Source organism: Urocitellus parryii, chromosome 11 (genome assembly GCF_045843805.1).
Source record: "Urocitellus parryii isolate mUroPar1 chromosome 11, mUroPar1.hap1, whole genome shotgun sequence".
Lineage (NCBI taxonomy): Eukaryota > Metazoa > Chordata > Mammalia > Rodentia > Sciuridae > Urocitellus > Urocitellus parryii.
The window spans coordinates 119,652,286-119,667,594 of NC_135541.1; the positions used below are offsets into that span (position 1 = coordinate 119,652,286).

Genomic DNA, 15,309 nt, shown 5'->3' on the forward strand with positions numbered 1-15,309 from the left:
AAAGGTCAGGTAATACTCAGATAATAACCCATGTGGTTCTGGTTTTATCTTTTATGGGTGATTTTTAATTGCTATTTCAATTTCATTACTTGAAATTGGTCTGTTCAGATTTTCTAAATCTTCCTGATTCAATTTGATCAGGTCATGGATGTATAGAATTTTTTAATGTCTTGCAGATTTTCCATTTCATTGAGTATGTTTTTTAAAATAAGTTCTGATAATTCTCGGCACTTCAGAAGGGTATGCAGTGATATTGCCTTTTCACCTCTGATGTTTTTGAATAGTTCTTCTCACACTTTCAGTTAGTTTGTCTAAAAGTTTGTCGATATTATTTATCTTTTCAAAGCACACACTCTTCATTGCACTGATGTTGTGTATTGTGTTCTTAGTCTCAATTTCATTGATTTAGGTTCTGATCTTAATTGTGTCCTATCTTCTCCTAGTTTTGGAGTTAGCATGTTGTTCTTTTTCTAAGGCATTGAGGTAAAGAACGAGTTTAATAAGTTAGGATTCTCCCTATTCTTTTAATATACACAGCCAGTCATACTTTTAGAATTGCTTGTATACCATCCCAGAGACTTTGATATGTTCTATTCCTGCTCTCATTCATTTATAAACATGTCCTTATTTCTTATTTCATCCATTCTTTATTGCAGAGAGTATTGTTCAATCTCCATGTGTTTCTGTGTTTTTTATTATTTTTCTTGCTGTTGATTTCTAGATTTATTCTATTATGATCTATAGAATACATGAGGTAGTATTGATATTTTTGTACTTGATAGTATTGATATTTTTGCATTGTGGCCTACATTGTGATATAATTTGGAGGCAGTTCAATGTGCTTCTGATAAAAAGGTAAACTCAGTTGGTTTGGAGTGAAATATTCTGTAGATCTATTTGATTTAAAGTGTTAATTAGTGTGGAGATATCTTTATTGATTTGCTGTTTTGATGACCTATATATTGATGATAGGGTGTGTAGAAATCACCTAGTATTATTGTGTTGGGGTCTATCTAGGATTAAATGTATTAGAATTTTTTTATGTAATTGAGTGCATCAAAATTTGGGGCATAAATGATTACTATTGTTATACTTCTTATTAGAATTTTCCCTTTACCAAAATGTAGTGGCCTCTTTTTTTCATCCTGATTAACTGTTGTTTGAAAAAGTTTGCCTGTCTGATATGAGAATAGCTACTCCTGCTTCTTTTCAGGAAAAAAGAAATATACATGGAATAATTTATTTCATTCTTTTACCTTCAGCTTATGGGTGTCTTCACCTATGAGTTTCTTGTAAGCAGAGCATAGCTGTATGGTGTTTTCTGATCCATTTTGCTAATGTTTGTCTTAATGGGGGAATTGAGACCATTAACACAAACATAAAGTACAAAACTACTCCCTAAATTGGATAAAGAGCATTTACTACAAAACATTTAAAAGGCAACAAAACTAAATTTTAAAAAATGGGAAGAATGACTTACAATTCCAAGTACTTACTGTTTGGTTGAGCTTTAATGAATGCAATAATAAAAATAGAATATGATATAAATATTGTTATCAAATAGAAAAATCTTTGATTTCAGCATTTATTACTTCAATAAAGAAATTTAGAGGGCTAGGGTTGTGCTCAGCAGTAGAGTACTTGCCTACACATGCAAGGCCCTGGGTTTGATCCTCAGCACCACATTTTAAAAAAATGAATAAAACAAAGGTATCATGTCCAACTACAACTAAAAAATATATTTAAAAAAAAGAAATTTAGAAAACATTATATATTCTGTATTAATGAGAAAACTGATAAAAATTAGATTTTATAAGGGCAAGTATAATAAATGAGCAGCAACCCAGTATATATCAATAATTAGTGACAAAAAATAGAAAATGTTTTCATTAACAAAAGCCATAAAATATTAACCAAGAAAAATAAATTCAACAAAAAGCATGCAAGACTTGTAAGAAGAAAGTTTAAGCTATTAATATGGGATCTTAAATATTATACAATGATATGTCATGTTCCTTGTGGGAAGATTAATAAATAGCTAACATTTTATGGTTATATGTACAAACCACACAAGTCCAAATGGAACTACTTTGAATCTGAATTACTGTTAGATAAACAACTGCAATAACTATAAGAAATAATACTTTATTAAAACACAGGAAAGGAGTATTGTGGAAGAGTATGCCATAGAAGATTATTTTAAATACATATTGAATTAAGCAAAATGGTGTGTCATTGATGACAGAATATTAAATAAGGCATTACAAAGGTATAAACATTCCAGCTTGAAATTGAAATGTATATGGGGACCCAAAATATTATAAATTTGGCATTTTAACTCAGTGGGGAAAAGAATGGATTACATAATAATCATGATAACTGGATATCTTTTTGGGAAAACATTAAATTCTTTCCAACTAGATTCATTTTCCTCATATTCCAAAACACTGAGCATCAAACATTCTAGAAATTTCCAGATTAAAAAAGAAAATCATGTGCCCCCCAAAAAGATTAAAAAATGGAAAAAGAACAAAATTGACTTCACCAGCCACACTGAATTTCAAAAAAAGATAAAGACTTTAAATTCCTTACATATCTGATAGAAAATAGTGAAAATATCTATTAAGCCCTAATCTCCTAGCATGCTGTGTTGAACAATTCTATGTTCGTATGTGAATAGAAATGGTAATAAATCTATGACCATTGTCTCTACCAAGGAAATGCCAAATGTACTCCATTTATCATAGCAAGGGTCTGCATAGTTGTGTGGAAGCTGAAGATACAATCCTACATCTCTGTTTGGGAGTCTGCTGCTCACCCTTTGCAGCCTTTTCCTCATCATACTGGCCATAGTATGATGGCCAGCTTTGTTCAAGTCTGGCAGATGTTTTCTGCCCAGGCAAAGCCTAGTGCCTGTTCTCTACTGGAATAAACCCCAGGTCAGTGAGTGTAGTTGCATTGTTTTGTCCTCTATGTGTCCATGCTTAGAAAGCTTCAGTGCTCAGAACTGAACACAAGTTCTCCCCTGTGTCTCCCCCATCATGTCACTCCTATCTGAGGACAGGGCCATGTGCACACAAGGATTTTTCTGCTTTTAAATGGAATGCTGTGAACAATGTGGGTGTTATGTTCTGGGCATGTCCCTTAATAGAAAATAAACAAATCTCTTTAAACTTTTCCACATTTTTCTTTTTGTTTTGTTTTGTTTGTTTGTTTGTTTGTTTGGAGTATTGAAATTTCTGCTACAGGGTGGAGTTACTCCTATGTTTCGGATAGACTCCAAATCATGCCATGGGTAAAAAAAAATATGATTATTTTCAGATATTTGAGTGTTTTCAAAACCTTTAGAAAACAGTGTGGCTTCATTTTGTCAACACAAGATAACAATTTATAGGTATGTTGGTCATGCATATTAATGATTTTAGATTTTGTGATAAGGACAATAATAACTCCATGAAATGTTTTAAATCATGTGTGGCATGATCCAATTTACATTTTTGGAAGACCTGTCCTTCACAAGTGAAGCAATAATGACTCAGGAGGTCATGGATTACAGGACTTAGATGAGATGAAGTTATTGGCATTATAGGTGGAATCACAAGATTACTCAGAGGTAGAGTTCATGAGATTTATGATTAAAATGAATATGGAGAACAATGGGAAGAAACAGTCGAGAGCATGTCCAATGTTTCCAACTACAAGGGGGTGGACTGGAAAGACATTTTCTAATGCAGCAACACTGGAAGAGGTTTAGAGGAATAGAGAAAAGAGTTTGCTTTTGGACATGGTCACAGTATTGGGACTAGCCTGGAGTGCATTTGGAGGACATTATGGTCATGGATCTGGAATTCCATGAACCAGAATCACAGACCTTCTCTCCCAGGAAGCCTGGAACATTATAAGGATAAGATACATCTGGGACATAATCCACTTTAAAGTACAAAAGAGACTTCAGGGAATGAGGATGCCAGATAAAACATCTTGGATGCTTTGGATATATTACACATAGTTACATTGAAAATGTTTTCTGTTTACTGGACATTTAAATTTAATTGTGTATCTTCTATTTTATTTGCTAAATGTGACAATCCAGAGAATATACATATGTTCCTGACTCCCTAATATAATCTAATTTTCTGGCCTCTATACATCTCTGCCCTGGAGGAGATATCTAGTTGAGGGCTCAGGGTTGGAACATGAGCTTGTCTGGAGCAGCTAGTTGCTTTGCTGATGCTACAGTGTGTCCTGCAATAGGACCAGGTGAAGGGGATGTTGCCTGTAAATCTTTTTGTTCTATTCTGAGGAGCCCCTCATAAGGCTTCCCCTCTCCTGTCAAAGAGAAAGTTTTTCTCCAAGTGAGAGATGTTTTCTCTCTCCACACTTGCCCCACTCTGGACAGGTCTCTTATCTGGATGATGCCTGCATCAGCAGTCCGAGCCACAAGGGGGTGATGTGTGACACCAAACTGTGAATGGGAAGGATATCTGCACCTGCCTGCAGTGCTACAAAGGGGCAGGCTGCACAGATATGAGGATGAATGTGCCATGAGTGAGTACACAACCTTTCCCTGCTTCCAGTGAGGGTCAGATCAGTAAGCGTTTCACTGGGAGCTCATGTTACTCCAGGAGTGTGTTACACCCAACTCTCACCTCTCCCATTAAGTATCCTCTTTGCAATTAACTTTTCACCATCACCTTGTATTTCATTTGGAGAATTAAATATATGGAAGGTCTGTACTTGATTCTTCATATAAAGCCTTCCTCAGCAGCATTTTAGCTAGCTACAGCATACTGAAAGGCACTAGAGCATTGATAGCCTATGCTCTTTTTTTTCTTTGTAAATTATGCAAAAAAATAGAGAGTAGAAGTCTACATGTAGCAAAATGAAATGTCACCCCTATCTCTCACCTTGTTCAAAAATCAACTCAAAGTGGATCACAGAATTAGGCACTAGGACAGAGACCCTGTTCCTAATAGAAGAAAAATAAGGCCCAAATCTCTAACATGTCATCTTAGGAATTGATGTCCTTAACAAGACTCCTATAGTGCACAAGTAAAATCAAGATCAATAATTGGGATGGATTCAAATTAAAAAACTTCTTCACAGCAAAGACACAATGACATGAAAACAGAATCCACAGAATGGGGAAAAAATCTTCATCACACACACCTCTGATAGAGCATTAATCTCCAGGATATATTAAAAACTAAAAAAAAAAAAAAAAACACCAAAAAAACCAATAACTCAATCAATAGATGGGCAAAGAAACTGAACAGACACTTCAAAGAATAAATGCAATCAATCAACAAATATATGAAAAAAATGTTCAATATCTTTAGCTGAAGTCAGAATTAAAGACAGACATTCAGTGTAGATAGGCAAGAATCCGATCTAGAGAAGGGAGTCCAGTTTAGGTCCAGGAAGTTGGAGACCCCCTCTGAGGAACTGAAATCTTAATGTCTTCAGAGCCCTTCCTCCACCTTTATCAAGATAACCTGCCAAAGCTCCAACCTATTGCTAAGGTAACCTGCCCCAGGGATTGTCCCTCCCTTCAGGGAGTTGTAAAAATTGTTAATTGATGCATCCTGGGACCACTTCCTGCCCACATCACTCCATCCTGGCCCCTCCAACCCATCTGCTTCTCACCTTTTGACCATCCCACCTGGGCAATCTCCTGAGCCTAGTCACACATGCAGGAAGGAAAGAGAGAAGGAGAAGAGAGCAGGAAAGCAAAGGAAGACAGAATGCTCTCGCTCTTTGGGACACCAGGATACTAGCTATGGCCCCCTTCTCTTTCACAGGAGAAGTTTGCATTACCCCTCTATAAATAAGCCCTGTCTTATATTCTTGCCTCCGCACCCTTTTTAAAGTTATATTTAAACATGTGAGGAAGCAGATCTCATCACTGATAACTGGTGTATCCTAGCCATGAGAGAAATGCAAATCAAAACTACACTGAGATTCCACCTCACTCCAGTCAGAATGGCAATCATCAAGAATACAAGCAACAATAAATGTTGGCAAGAATGTGGGGAAATTATACACTCACACATTGCTGGTGAGACTGAAAATTGGTGCAACCACTATGGAAAGCAATATAGAGATTTCTAAGAAAATGTGGAATGGAACTACTATTTGATCCAGTCATCCCACCCCTCAGTTTAGACACAAAGGACTTGCAACCAGCACACAACAGTGAGGCAGCCACCACTGTCTGTCCCTGGAGTCCAGTGCTGTTCCCTGACCCTAGCTGAAGGCTGCTTGTTAGGAGGAGGCCCTGCTGCTCCTTCTGGGCAGGATTTGGAGCTCTTTTCTCTAAGAGCAAGCACATTCTATAGGTTTCACTGGCTTCTTTTGTATGCATTAGAGGCACAATTATGGATACAACAGTGATTAATAGAGAAGTAATATGTCCCAGAATCAAAGGAAAATTTATTAGTGGAATATTAACCAGTGTGTGCCTTTGCTAGAAGACAAACTGCCAACATCAGGGGAGACTTATTGAGATATCATCCTGGACTTAAGGACAATGGTCTATGTAGGGGACAGAGGTAGGGGACATAGTTATCTGCCCTCATTTTATGATGCTATTTTCAAATCCATTTCTTCAACCTTGTCAAAGACTTTCATCCAGGGCCTCACACATTCCAAGTTTAAAGACAGTTTTTTCTTTTTTCTTTTTTTTTACTGTAATATAAATCTAATACACATAGCAGACACATGCTGATGGTAAAGAAATTTGAATTTTGAGAAACTACTAATCTAAATACTTAGATTAATCTACATTAATCTAAATACACAAATGAAAGAATACATTTCAACTTACAGTGAGAGGAAGCAATTGCTGAGCCACAAAACCTAACTACTTAGGAGTATATCTATCAACATGTCATCATATTCTTCTCAATACAGTTTTTTTTTTACTTCCCTGAGCATAAGAAACACATCCCATGCCCTTGGAGCTGAGAAGGCCTGCCCCTCTCCACTTTTAGATAAGTCCCTCAAAAGGATAAATAGATCTTTGTGAAACCTTCTGAATGTGGGTTCACAGGCTGGGCCTTGCTCCAGGCTGGGTCCCAGAGAAGAGAATAGTTGTTTGAAAAGAAATTTGAGAGATTTGCCTGCATCTTCTTGCTGCCTTTAGAATGGAGGTGCTGCTGTGGGGCTTGCTGTAATTCTAGTTTTAACAGACAAGCTGAGAACCTGGGTGGGAGGTGAAGGAGGCTTTGTTTCCTGTGGGATTACATCATTATGCCAAGAAGCATCAGGTGTGTTTTCTAGGGAGGAGCGAGAGGGCTGGGTGTAAGTAGATACCACTGAGGGGCAACAGGTAGATATGAGTGGTCTGCAGCAGGTAGCTTAGAGAGGGATCCAAGGAAGGTCTCAGGGCCCTGCCAAATTCATTCATGCAGCTGTTAGAAGAAATTAAATAAAGAAGTGCCAGCAACGAAAGAAATGTTTGCAGAATTATAGGTGATTTAAATAGTCTCTATCAATTCAAAATATATAAATTTAAATTATTCCAAACTTGACAAAGCTAACCTCCTAATTAGCACATCCTCTTTAGTTAAGCACTGAAGCTCAAGGCTTTAGTAGAAATTGCTTCAAAGCTCAGTCCTGGAAGAAGAACATATTAATTTCAATTTCATAGACTCCTTGTGCTGTTGGAGGGTAAAATATTATAGAATTTTGCCCTCCAAAAGAATTTCTCAAAACCTAATGTTTGAATCACCTGCAAAATCTGAAGTGTATATATTGGGCCACACCCATCACAATCTATGTGATAGGGCATAGGCATCTCATTTAAACCAAGAACTTTAAGTGGCTAATTTGCACACTACAGTCTAAGAAACACTGAGAGATATTGAATTGTTTTCTTAGTTTTCAGAGTTCCATAAAACTATGCAGAGAGTATTTCCTGAGGTAGAATATATATATTAATGAAACTCTAAGAATGAAAACAAAATGGTTTTCTTTTTAATAAATTTAATCATTAAACTAAGTTAATATTCCATCGAGTAAGTTTCCTAGTGATTCCAATTACCATAGGTAGATATAAAAGAGGTTGACTAACTGAAAAGTGAACTAGTGGTAAGCCAGCAGAAAGCATGTTCCAGAGGTTTCTGGAAGTATACTCACAGCAACAGGAGCAGCAGCAGCAGGATAAGCCATCTTTGATGACATCTGAGGTTCTGAAGCCAGAATTAGACAGGAAGTCAGTATAGACAGGCAAATCCTCAGGTCAGATCAAGGAGGCCAATTTTGAGTGAGTCCAGGAAGTTGGAGATGTCTCCTGGGGGACTGAAATGTTAATTTATCAGAAACTTTCCTCCACTCTTACCAAGAACCTGCCCCGGCTCCAGTCTGTTGCCAGGGTTAACTGTCCCAGGAATTGCCCCTTCCTACAGGGAGTCAAAAGGTTGTTAATTAGTGTGTCCTGGCCTGCTCCATCCTGCCCCCCTTCAGCCCACCTGTTTTCCACCTTTTGGCCAGCCCACCAAGCAGCATTTCCTAGGCCTAGTCAGGAACACACTCAAAAGGCTTTGTCTCAGTATGAATTCTCTGTTGTTTACTGAGAGTGTGTTTGTGGCCAAAGGATCTCCCACACTCACTGCAATCATAAAGATTTTCTCCACTATAGATACTTTTATGATGAACAAATGTGGATTTGAGTATGAAGACCTTCCCACAATCATTGCACTTGTGATGCCTTGCTCTCCTGTGCACTCTCTGGTGTACACTTAGGTTAGAATGATGGCTAAATTCTTTTCCAATTTCACCACACTTATAAGGCGATTGTCCTGTGTGGATTCTCTTGGGCTGAATAAGGTTGCCTTTTCGACTGAACGCTTTTCCACCTTCATTGCACTACTAAGTCCTTTCTCCAGCGTGGATCCTCCGGAGCTGGACAGTGTAGCTTTAGGACTAAAGGCTTTCCCACATTCCCTACACTTGTGATGCATTTGTCCAACATGCAGGATCCCCCTGCTTGCAGTTCTCTGGTCTGTTTTCCTCTTCTTTTGGGTGGTCTTTTGTGGCTAGGGCCCAAGCTCACCCAAGCTCTGCAGCCCCCAGAGCTCCTGGAGCAGCAGGGAGCCCACAACATCGGACCTCAGCCCCTCCGCCCAGCCCTCCAATACCCTGCTGGCCCAGTGCCTGCTCACCCCGAGATTGTGCCCAATGAGATGTCTCTGCTCCTCGCCCTGGTGGAGAGCGCTACCAGCCACTGGGCTGCCCTCCAGACTGGCGCTTCTTCTGCGGTGACACCAGCTCTCACCCCGTGACCACCGACCGGCTCCTCATGTGGTGCTCCCCAGTTGGTGCAAAGGGGTACACAGCACCCAACTGCCAACAGCCTCCCCTCGCAACCTCCCCATGACCATCTGCACAGATGGGCCAGGTGCTGCGGGTCCCCTGCTCCCTCATAATTATTCCAGCTTTAAATGACCTTCTGTGGGGAGCCATTCTCACACGTGACTTGGCGACTCCCGGTTTGGGTCTGAGGCGCTCTGGCTGGGTCGGAGCTTTCCCGAACCTCTCCTGATGAGAGAACCCGTCTGTGTGGGGGTGTGACTGACCACTGACCCAGGGTGCCAATCACTGACCCTGAGCTTGGAGTGTGGCCCCCCTCAACCTTCATTGGATGGAATTCTCCCCTGAATTTCTTGTTCCCCAATAAAAGGCTACTCCCTGGCGTGCTCGCTCTCTCTCTCCTGCTAGCCCTGAGTAATCCTTTCTGCCCTACGGGTGGTTCGAGGTTGGAGCCAGATAGGGGAGCCATCTTGGACCTGGTCATAGAAAAAGGTAACTGAGTCTATGTGTTTTATTTCGATCTCACTAGTTAACTTTTATGCCAAGAACCTCATTAATGAAACCATGGTGGAATTGGCGCCCACAAGGGGGGCATTCTAGATTAGCTAGATTGAGTGGGAGCACGCTATAAAGAAAAAGATAAAGATAAAGGAAGTGGTGACGATTTGGGTCACAAAAGTACCTGGAGATATTGAAGGAAAGAGACATTAAATTCATTAAAATGGGAAATTCAACTTCTACAGATAAGGAAATGTATCTAACTATTTTAGACAGTATAATTAGTCAGAAAGGAAAACAGATAAAGAAAACTCAGTTATTACAATTCTTAAAGATTGTAGGTGAATATTGTCCTTGGTTTTGTGAACAAGAGTCACCAAATTTATTTACTTGGGAGAAATTAGGAAGAAATTTACAAAAGGTTTGTCTTTCTAATGAATTACCTGGAGGCATAGAAAATATTCAGAAAACTTGGACGGCTCTGGAAGTTTGTCTTTTTGAATATATGGGCCAGAGTTCGTGGCCCCCTGAAGACCTATTAAAAGGCATGCAGAGAGCTATTAGGTCTATTCAAATGGAAAATCTGCCTGAGGCTAAGTTAATTCCCTTTCCATTGAGCCATTTAAAAACAAAGGCGCTAGGGGCCAAACCAAAAGTTAGGAATGTGACTTTAAACTTGCAGGATCAGGCTAGCCTGCTGGGAGATTATAGGGAGGAACATCATAGAGGAGAAACCTCCGCAGTTCTAGAAAGTCCTCCAGAAGAGGTAGAGGATGTTCCTGGGGAGGAAAATCCGGATGAGATTCTTAGAGGGGCACAGAGTTCTTCTCCGCCACGTGGCTTAGAAGCCCAATTTCAAAATGGCTACAGCGCAGAGTCTGGCCATGACTCGCAGTCCAAAGGAGAAGAATCAGACGTTGAAATTCAGGACTTACAGAGAAATTTTAACAGGCTGCGTTTAACACCACCTGCCCAGGCTATTCGAATTTGGCCATTACCTGCTAAAAGGACAAAATTTAACAGGTACGCTGGATTAACAATGACCTTTCTCGTGGTGAGCCGTACTTATAGACCGTGGCCGCCATTAGAAGATGGCGCCGGCTTCCACTGTAGCCTGTGATAAACAACTCCTGATATGGAGAGTTGGCGCACAATCCCTTATCACCCTATGAGAAAGGTCCACGTGGCGGCTTGGGATTGGGATGTGGGGAGCTTTATCAGGCTATGCTTGGGTGTGTGGGGTGCGGGCCCTAGCAGATGATACACTAATCAAGGCCTGAATAAACTGTTGAAAGAAGAAGCCTGTGTCGTGTTTTTTCCCTTGCTGGCGAGGGGTCGCGACAATTGGTGGCCCGTCCTCGAACCCAGGATCCAGAACTTTCAGCAGTCAGGGTGGTGCACCGGTAAGTTCCCAGGTAAGTGGGAATCCGCAAGCAAATAGCGGGACGCTCCTCTGTAAATAAAGAGAGAGCGGGGAACTAATAGAACGGGATGCTCCTCTGTAGATAAAGAGAGAGCGGGGCTTTTGTACTTTCACTTTCTTTATCACTTAGAAAAACATTATGGGTGCTACCTCTTCAAGCCCAATTTTTTTTGGCCCTGGATGGGCTGCTACGTTTAAACTTGGGGTGTAGCAGAGTACTTTGCGGATGTTTTTAAGAGAAGCTGATATAGCTGCTCCTTGGTTTGTTTTTTCAGGGAGTCTTACAATTCCCAGCTGGGACAAATTAGGGAGAGATCTGGATTTCGCTTATGAGCAAGGTACTTTAGAGGATGGCGTTATACCACTTTGGAAGTTGGTTAGAGGGTGTATAACAGACGGTAAATGCCAGGAAGCTGTGAGTGAAGGTCAGGCCGTTCTTGAACAACTACATGAGGAAAAATCTGAAGGGTCACATAGCGAAGTGGCAGAGAGTATTACGAGTAAGATTAGTGGGAAGGCAAAAGAGCCTGAAAAGAAAAATAGGAGAAGGCTTTATCCAGACTTGACCGAATTCAAAACACCAGAGGACACAAGCGGCTCAGAGAGTTCTGAGGACCTTGATACATTGTTGCAGCAACTACATAAGATAAAAATAAAAAAGAAGAAAAAGGAGACACAAGGCACGCAAGCCTACTGTAAGAAGGGGGAGGGATCTAATATTGGTCAGCAGTATTCTGAGGAGGAGGAGGTTGAAAATCTAGAAGAAGATATGATGCCTGTTGCCCCACCCCCGTATGTGGGGGGAGCCAAAGTTCCGGGAGATCTTTTCATACGCAAGTTTGGAGGACAGTCAATACAGATATGGGACTTGCGTACCCGGTGTTTCAGGACAATAACAGGGGAAGGTATCATGAGCCTTTAGACTTTAAGATAATTAAAACCTTGGCAGAATCCGTCCACACTTATGGCATAGATGCTGCTTTCACCCTTACTCAGGTGGAGGGACTTACTAGATTTTGCATGACTCCCTCAGATTGGGCTAGTCTGGTGCGCGCTTGTGTTTCCCCAGGCAAATATTTGGACTGGAGAGCATTTGTGCTAGAGGGTGCAGTAGAGCAGGCTGCCCAAAATCATGCAGCAGGACGCCCCGCTTGGGATAAGGATATGCTTCTGGGACAAGGCAGTTTTGCTAATCAACAAACAGGATACCCCCCTGAAGTATATGAACAGATTAATAACATTTGTATCCGTGCATGGAAATCACTCCCAAATAGAGGAGAAGTCTCTGGCAATCTGACTAAAATTATGCAGGGCCCTACAGAACCTTTCTCAGACTTTGTTGCTAGGATGGTGGACGCCGCAGGAAAAATCTTTGGTGACCCTGATAGAGCAACGCCCTTGATTAAACAACTTGTTTTTGAACAATGTACTAAAGAATGTAAGGCAGCTATAGTGACAGCTGTGGTGGTGTCTGCTGCTGCAGCAGTTACGGCTGGAGTAGCCATGGCCAGCCAGGTACAAACCGCTGCCACTATTAATCAGGTTATTCAACAAACATCCACCATACTTGAATCTCAAAGTAGAATTAATCAACACATTCTATCTGGGATTTTGGCTGCTAATCAAAGGATAGATCTACTTCAAGTTCAAGTTGAGGAATTGTCTGACCTAGTACATTTGGGTTGTAATGATCAACGTGCACATTTATGTATAACCTCTGTCAGATTTAATGATTCCAGAAATGCCTCCCGCATCATCGGAGAGTATTTATCCGGAACCTGGTCCATGGAAGCAGAAAACCTGATCCAGTCTCAACTAACTCAGATTGCTGTTTTGAATAGCACCCGTGTCGAACCAGTGACTTTGGGTCAATTCACCAGTTGGCTATCCTCTGCCTTTTCCTTTTTTAAGGAATGGGTGGTAGTGGGCATTTTTGGTGCAATGTGTTGCTTCGGTGTTGTGCTTTGTTTGTGGCTTCTCTGTCGCCTTAAAACTCGCCATGAGCAAGAAAAGGCTATGATCGTACAGGCTCTTGCGGCCTTAGAAAATGGCATTTCTCCACAAATCTGGCTTGCACATCTTAAACAGTGATTTCTGGGCATGGCCATTGCACCCCAAGTTATTTTAACATTGCACTGGGATTGGCATGTCCTCTTCTTCATGCTCTCCCAGTGCTGGATAGCCCTTGCACTCTGCAGGTTTTGTTACCATTGCACGCAGAAGCGTTTCAGGACTGGTATTTCTTCTCTGCTATAGAATCTATACCTTCCTCTGGGGTTTAGGGATAGTGTTGCCAACTTAATTTTTGTCATTACTACCAGGCTACCTGTGTTATCCTACTTCTCGCCGTCATCACGATGCAGGATGCGAGGCAAGGCACTGCACTTGAGTGATCCCCCAACGGACCTCAAGGAAAGCATGTCCTATTGCATGCGGGTTTGACGTCCACGTCCCGCCCTACGAAAAAAGGCGTCGGCTGATATGGGGTCAGGTCTGGGGAAGGGCCCTCCTTAGGACTGAACCATACACTGCAGCCACTTCTGCACAGTGGGATAGGACCTCTACTTTTGCCTGCATTGTTTAATAAAACAGAAGGGGGAACTGTGGTGAGCCGTACTTATAGACCATGGCTGCCATTAGAAGATGGCGCCGGCTTCCACTGTAGCCTGTGATAAACAACTCCTGATATGGAGAGTTGGCGCACAATCCCTTATCACCCTATGAGAAAGGTCCACATGGTGGCTTGGGATCGGGATGCGGGGAGCTTTATCAGGCTGTGCTTGGGTGTGTGGGGTGCGGGCGCTAGCAGATGATACACTAATCAAGGCCTGAATAAACTGCTGAAAGAAGAATCCTGAGTCGTGTCCTCCTTTGCCGGCTGGGGGTCAAGACACTTTCTTACCTCGTTCCAGCGAGGTATTAAGAAAGCACAGGAAGATGGGGAGGATACTAACGGTTTTCAACTTTTTCCAGTTTTTGAGCAAGTTAATGAGCAAGATCAGAGAGTTACAGTTCATGCTGTAATCCCATTTAAAACCATTAAGGAACTAAAAAGTGCATGTGAGACGTATGGTCCGAATTCGCCTTTTGTACAGAGCCTGATAGAAAATATTTGCTCGCAGCCCCTTCCTCCTAGTGATTGGATTTCCTTAGCTAGATCTTGTTTGAGTGGGGGAGATTTCTTGCTCTGGCATACTTATTGGACTGATTTTTCTACTGAACAGGCAGAAAAGAATAACAGACAGAATTTAGAAACGCCGGTAGAAATGTTTTTAGGAACAGGTGAATTTACTGATTTAGAAAGACAGTTAAATTATGAATTTGTAGTATACAATCAAATAACTGATTGTGCGAAACGTGCCTGGAGGCAGATTGTCTCTAAGGACCAATCCAATTTAGTTCTTACCAAAATCAGGCAGGGTGCCAGTGAACCGTACTCAGATTTCATAGCCTGATTGTACCAGGCGGCAAACAGGTCAATCGGGGACCCTGGGGCGAGTGAGTTTATTGTTAAGCAATTGGCATTTAAAAATGCAAATAAGTATTGTCAAGACATTCTTAGGCCGCAGTGTAAAAAAGGGACAGTTTCTGAGTTTATCCGCTTATGTTCTGACATAGACTCTACCCATTTGCACACAGTAGCCCTAGCTGCGTCACTAAAAGAAACCTTAAGACCACAGGACTTAGTAAGAAAGCCCCGCTGGAGATGTTATGTTTGTGGGAAAAGTAATCATTTTGCGGGGGAGTGTGGCATGCGCAATTTTAAGTTCAGAGCTCCATCTACTGGTGATAATAGATATTGCAGGACTCAACCCCACGTGGCGGATCAAGATGGCGCGGATCAGCCCACCTTCTCGCCATCATTTCCTCCTAGCGGGAGGACAAAAAACGTCTGGACGGCCCCACCCCGGGCCAAGCAACAATACAGGGAATTCGAAGAGAGGTGGCACAGTGTGATGTTACTGTCGCCGACCAGGACTGCCCGCGATTTTTACCGGAACATAGATCGCAGACAGTTTTCTTAGGACCTTCAAGGATAGTTGAATTGAATCCTGAAACAGGGCCAGAACAAATCC

The 15,309-nt window shown here is 41.4% G+C and overlaps 1 long non-coding RNA gene across 2 annotated transcripts in view; it reads right to left on the bottom strand.

Moving 5' to 3' along the window:
- Positions 1-15,309, bottom strand: part of LOC144249213 (uncharacterized) — a 182,149-nt gene that overhangs the window by 106,650 nt on the left and 60,190 nt on the right. The window contains exons 3-4 of one of the 2 annotated variants that reach the window (XR_013342192.1): positions 8,140-8,301; positions 7,140-7,277 (exon numbers count right to left, since the gene is read on the bottom strand). This is a non-coding gene — a long non-coding RNA (uncharacterized LOC144249213). Of the gene's footprint in view, positions 1-7,139; positions 7,278-8,139; positions 8,302-15,309 lie in introns of those variants that run through there. The other variant, XR_013342191.1, reaches the window with a different exon arrangement.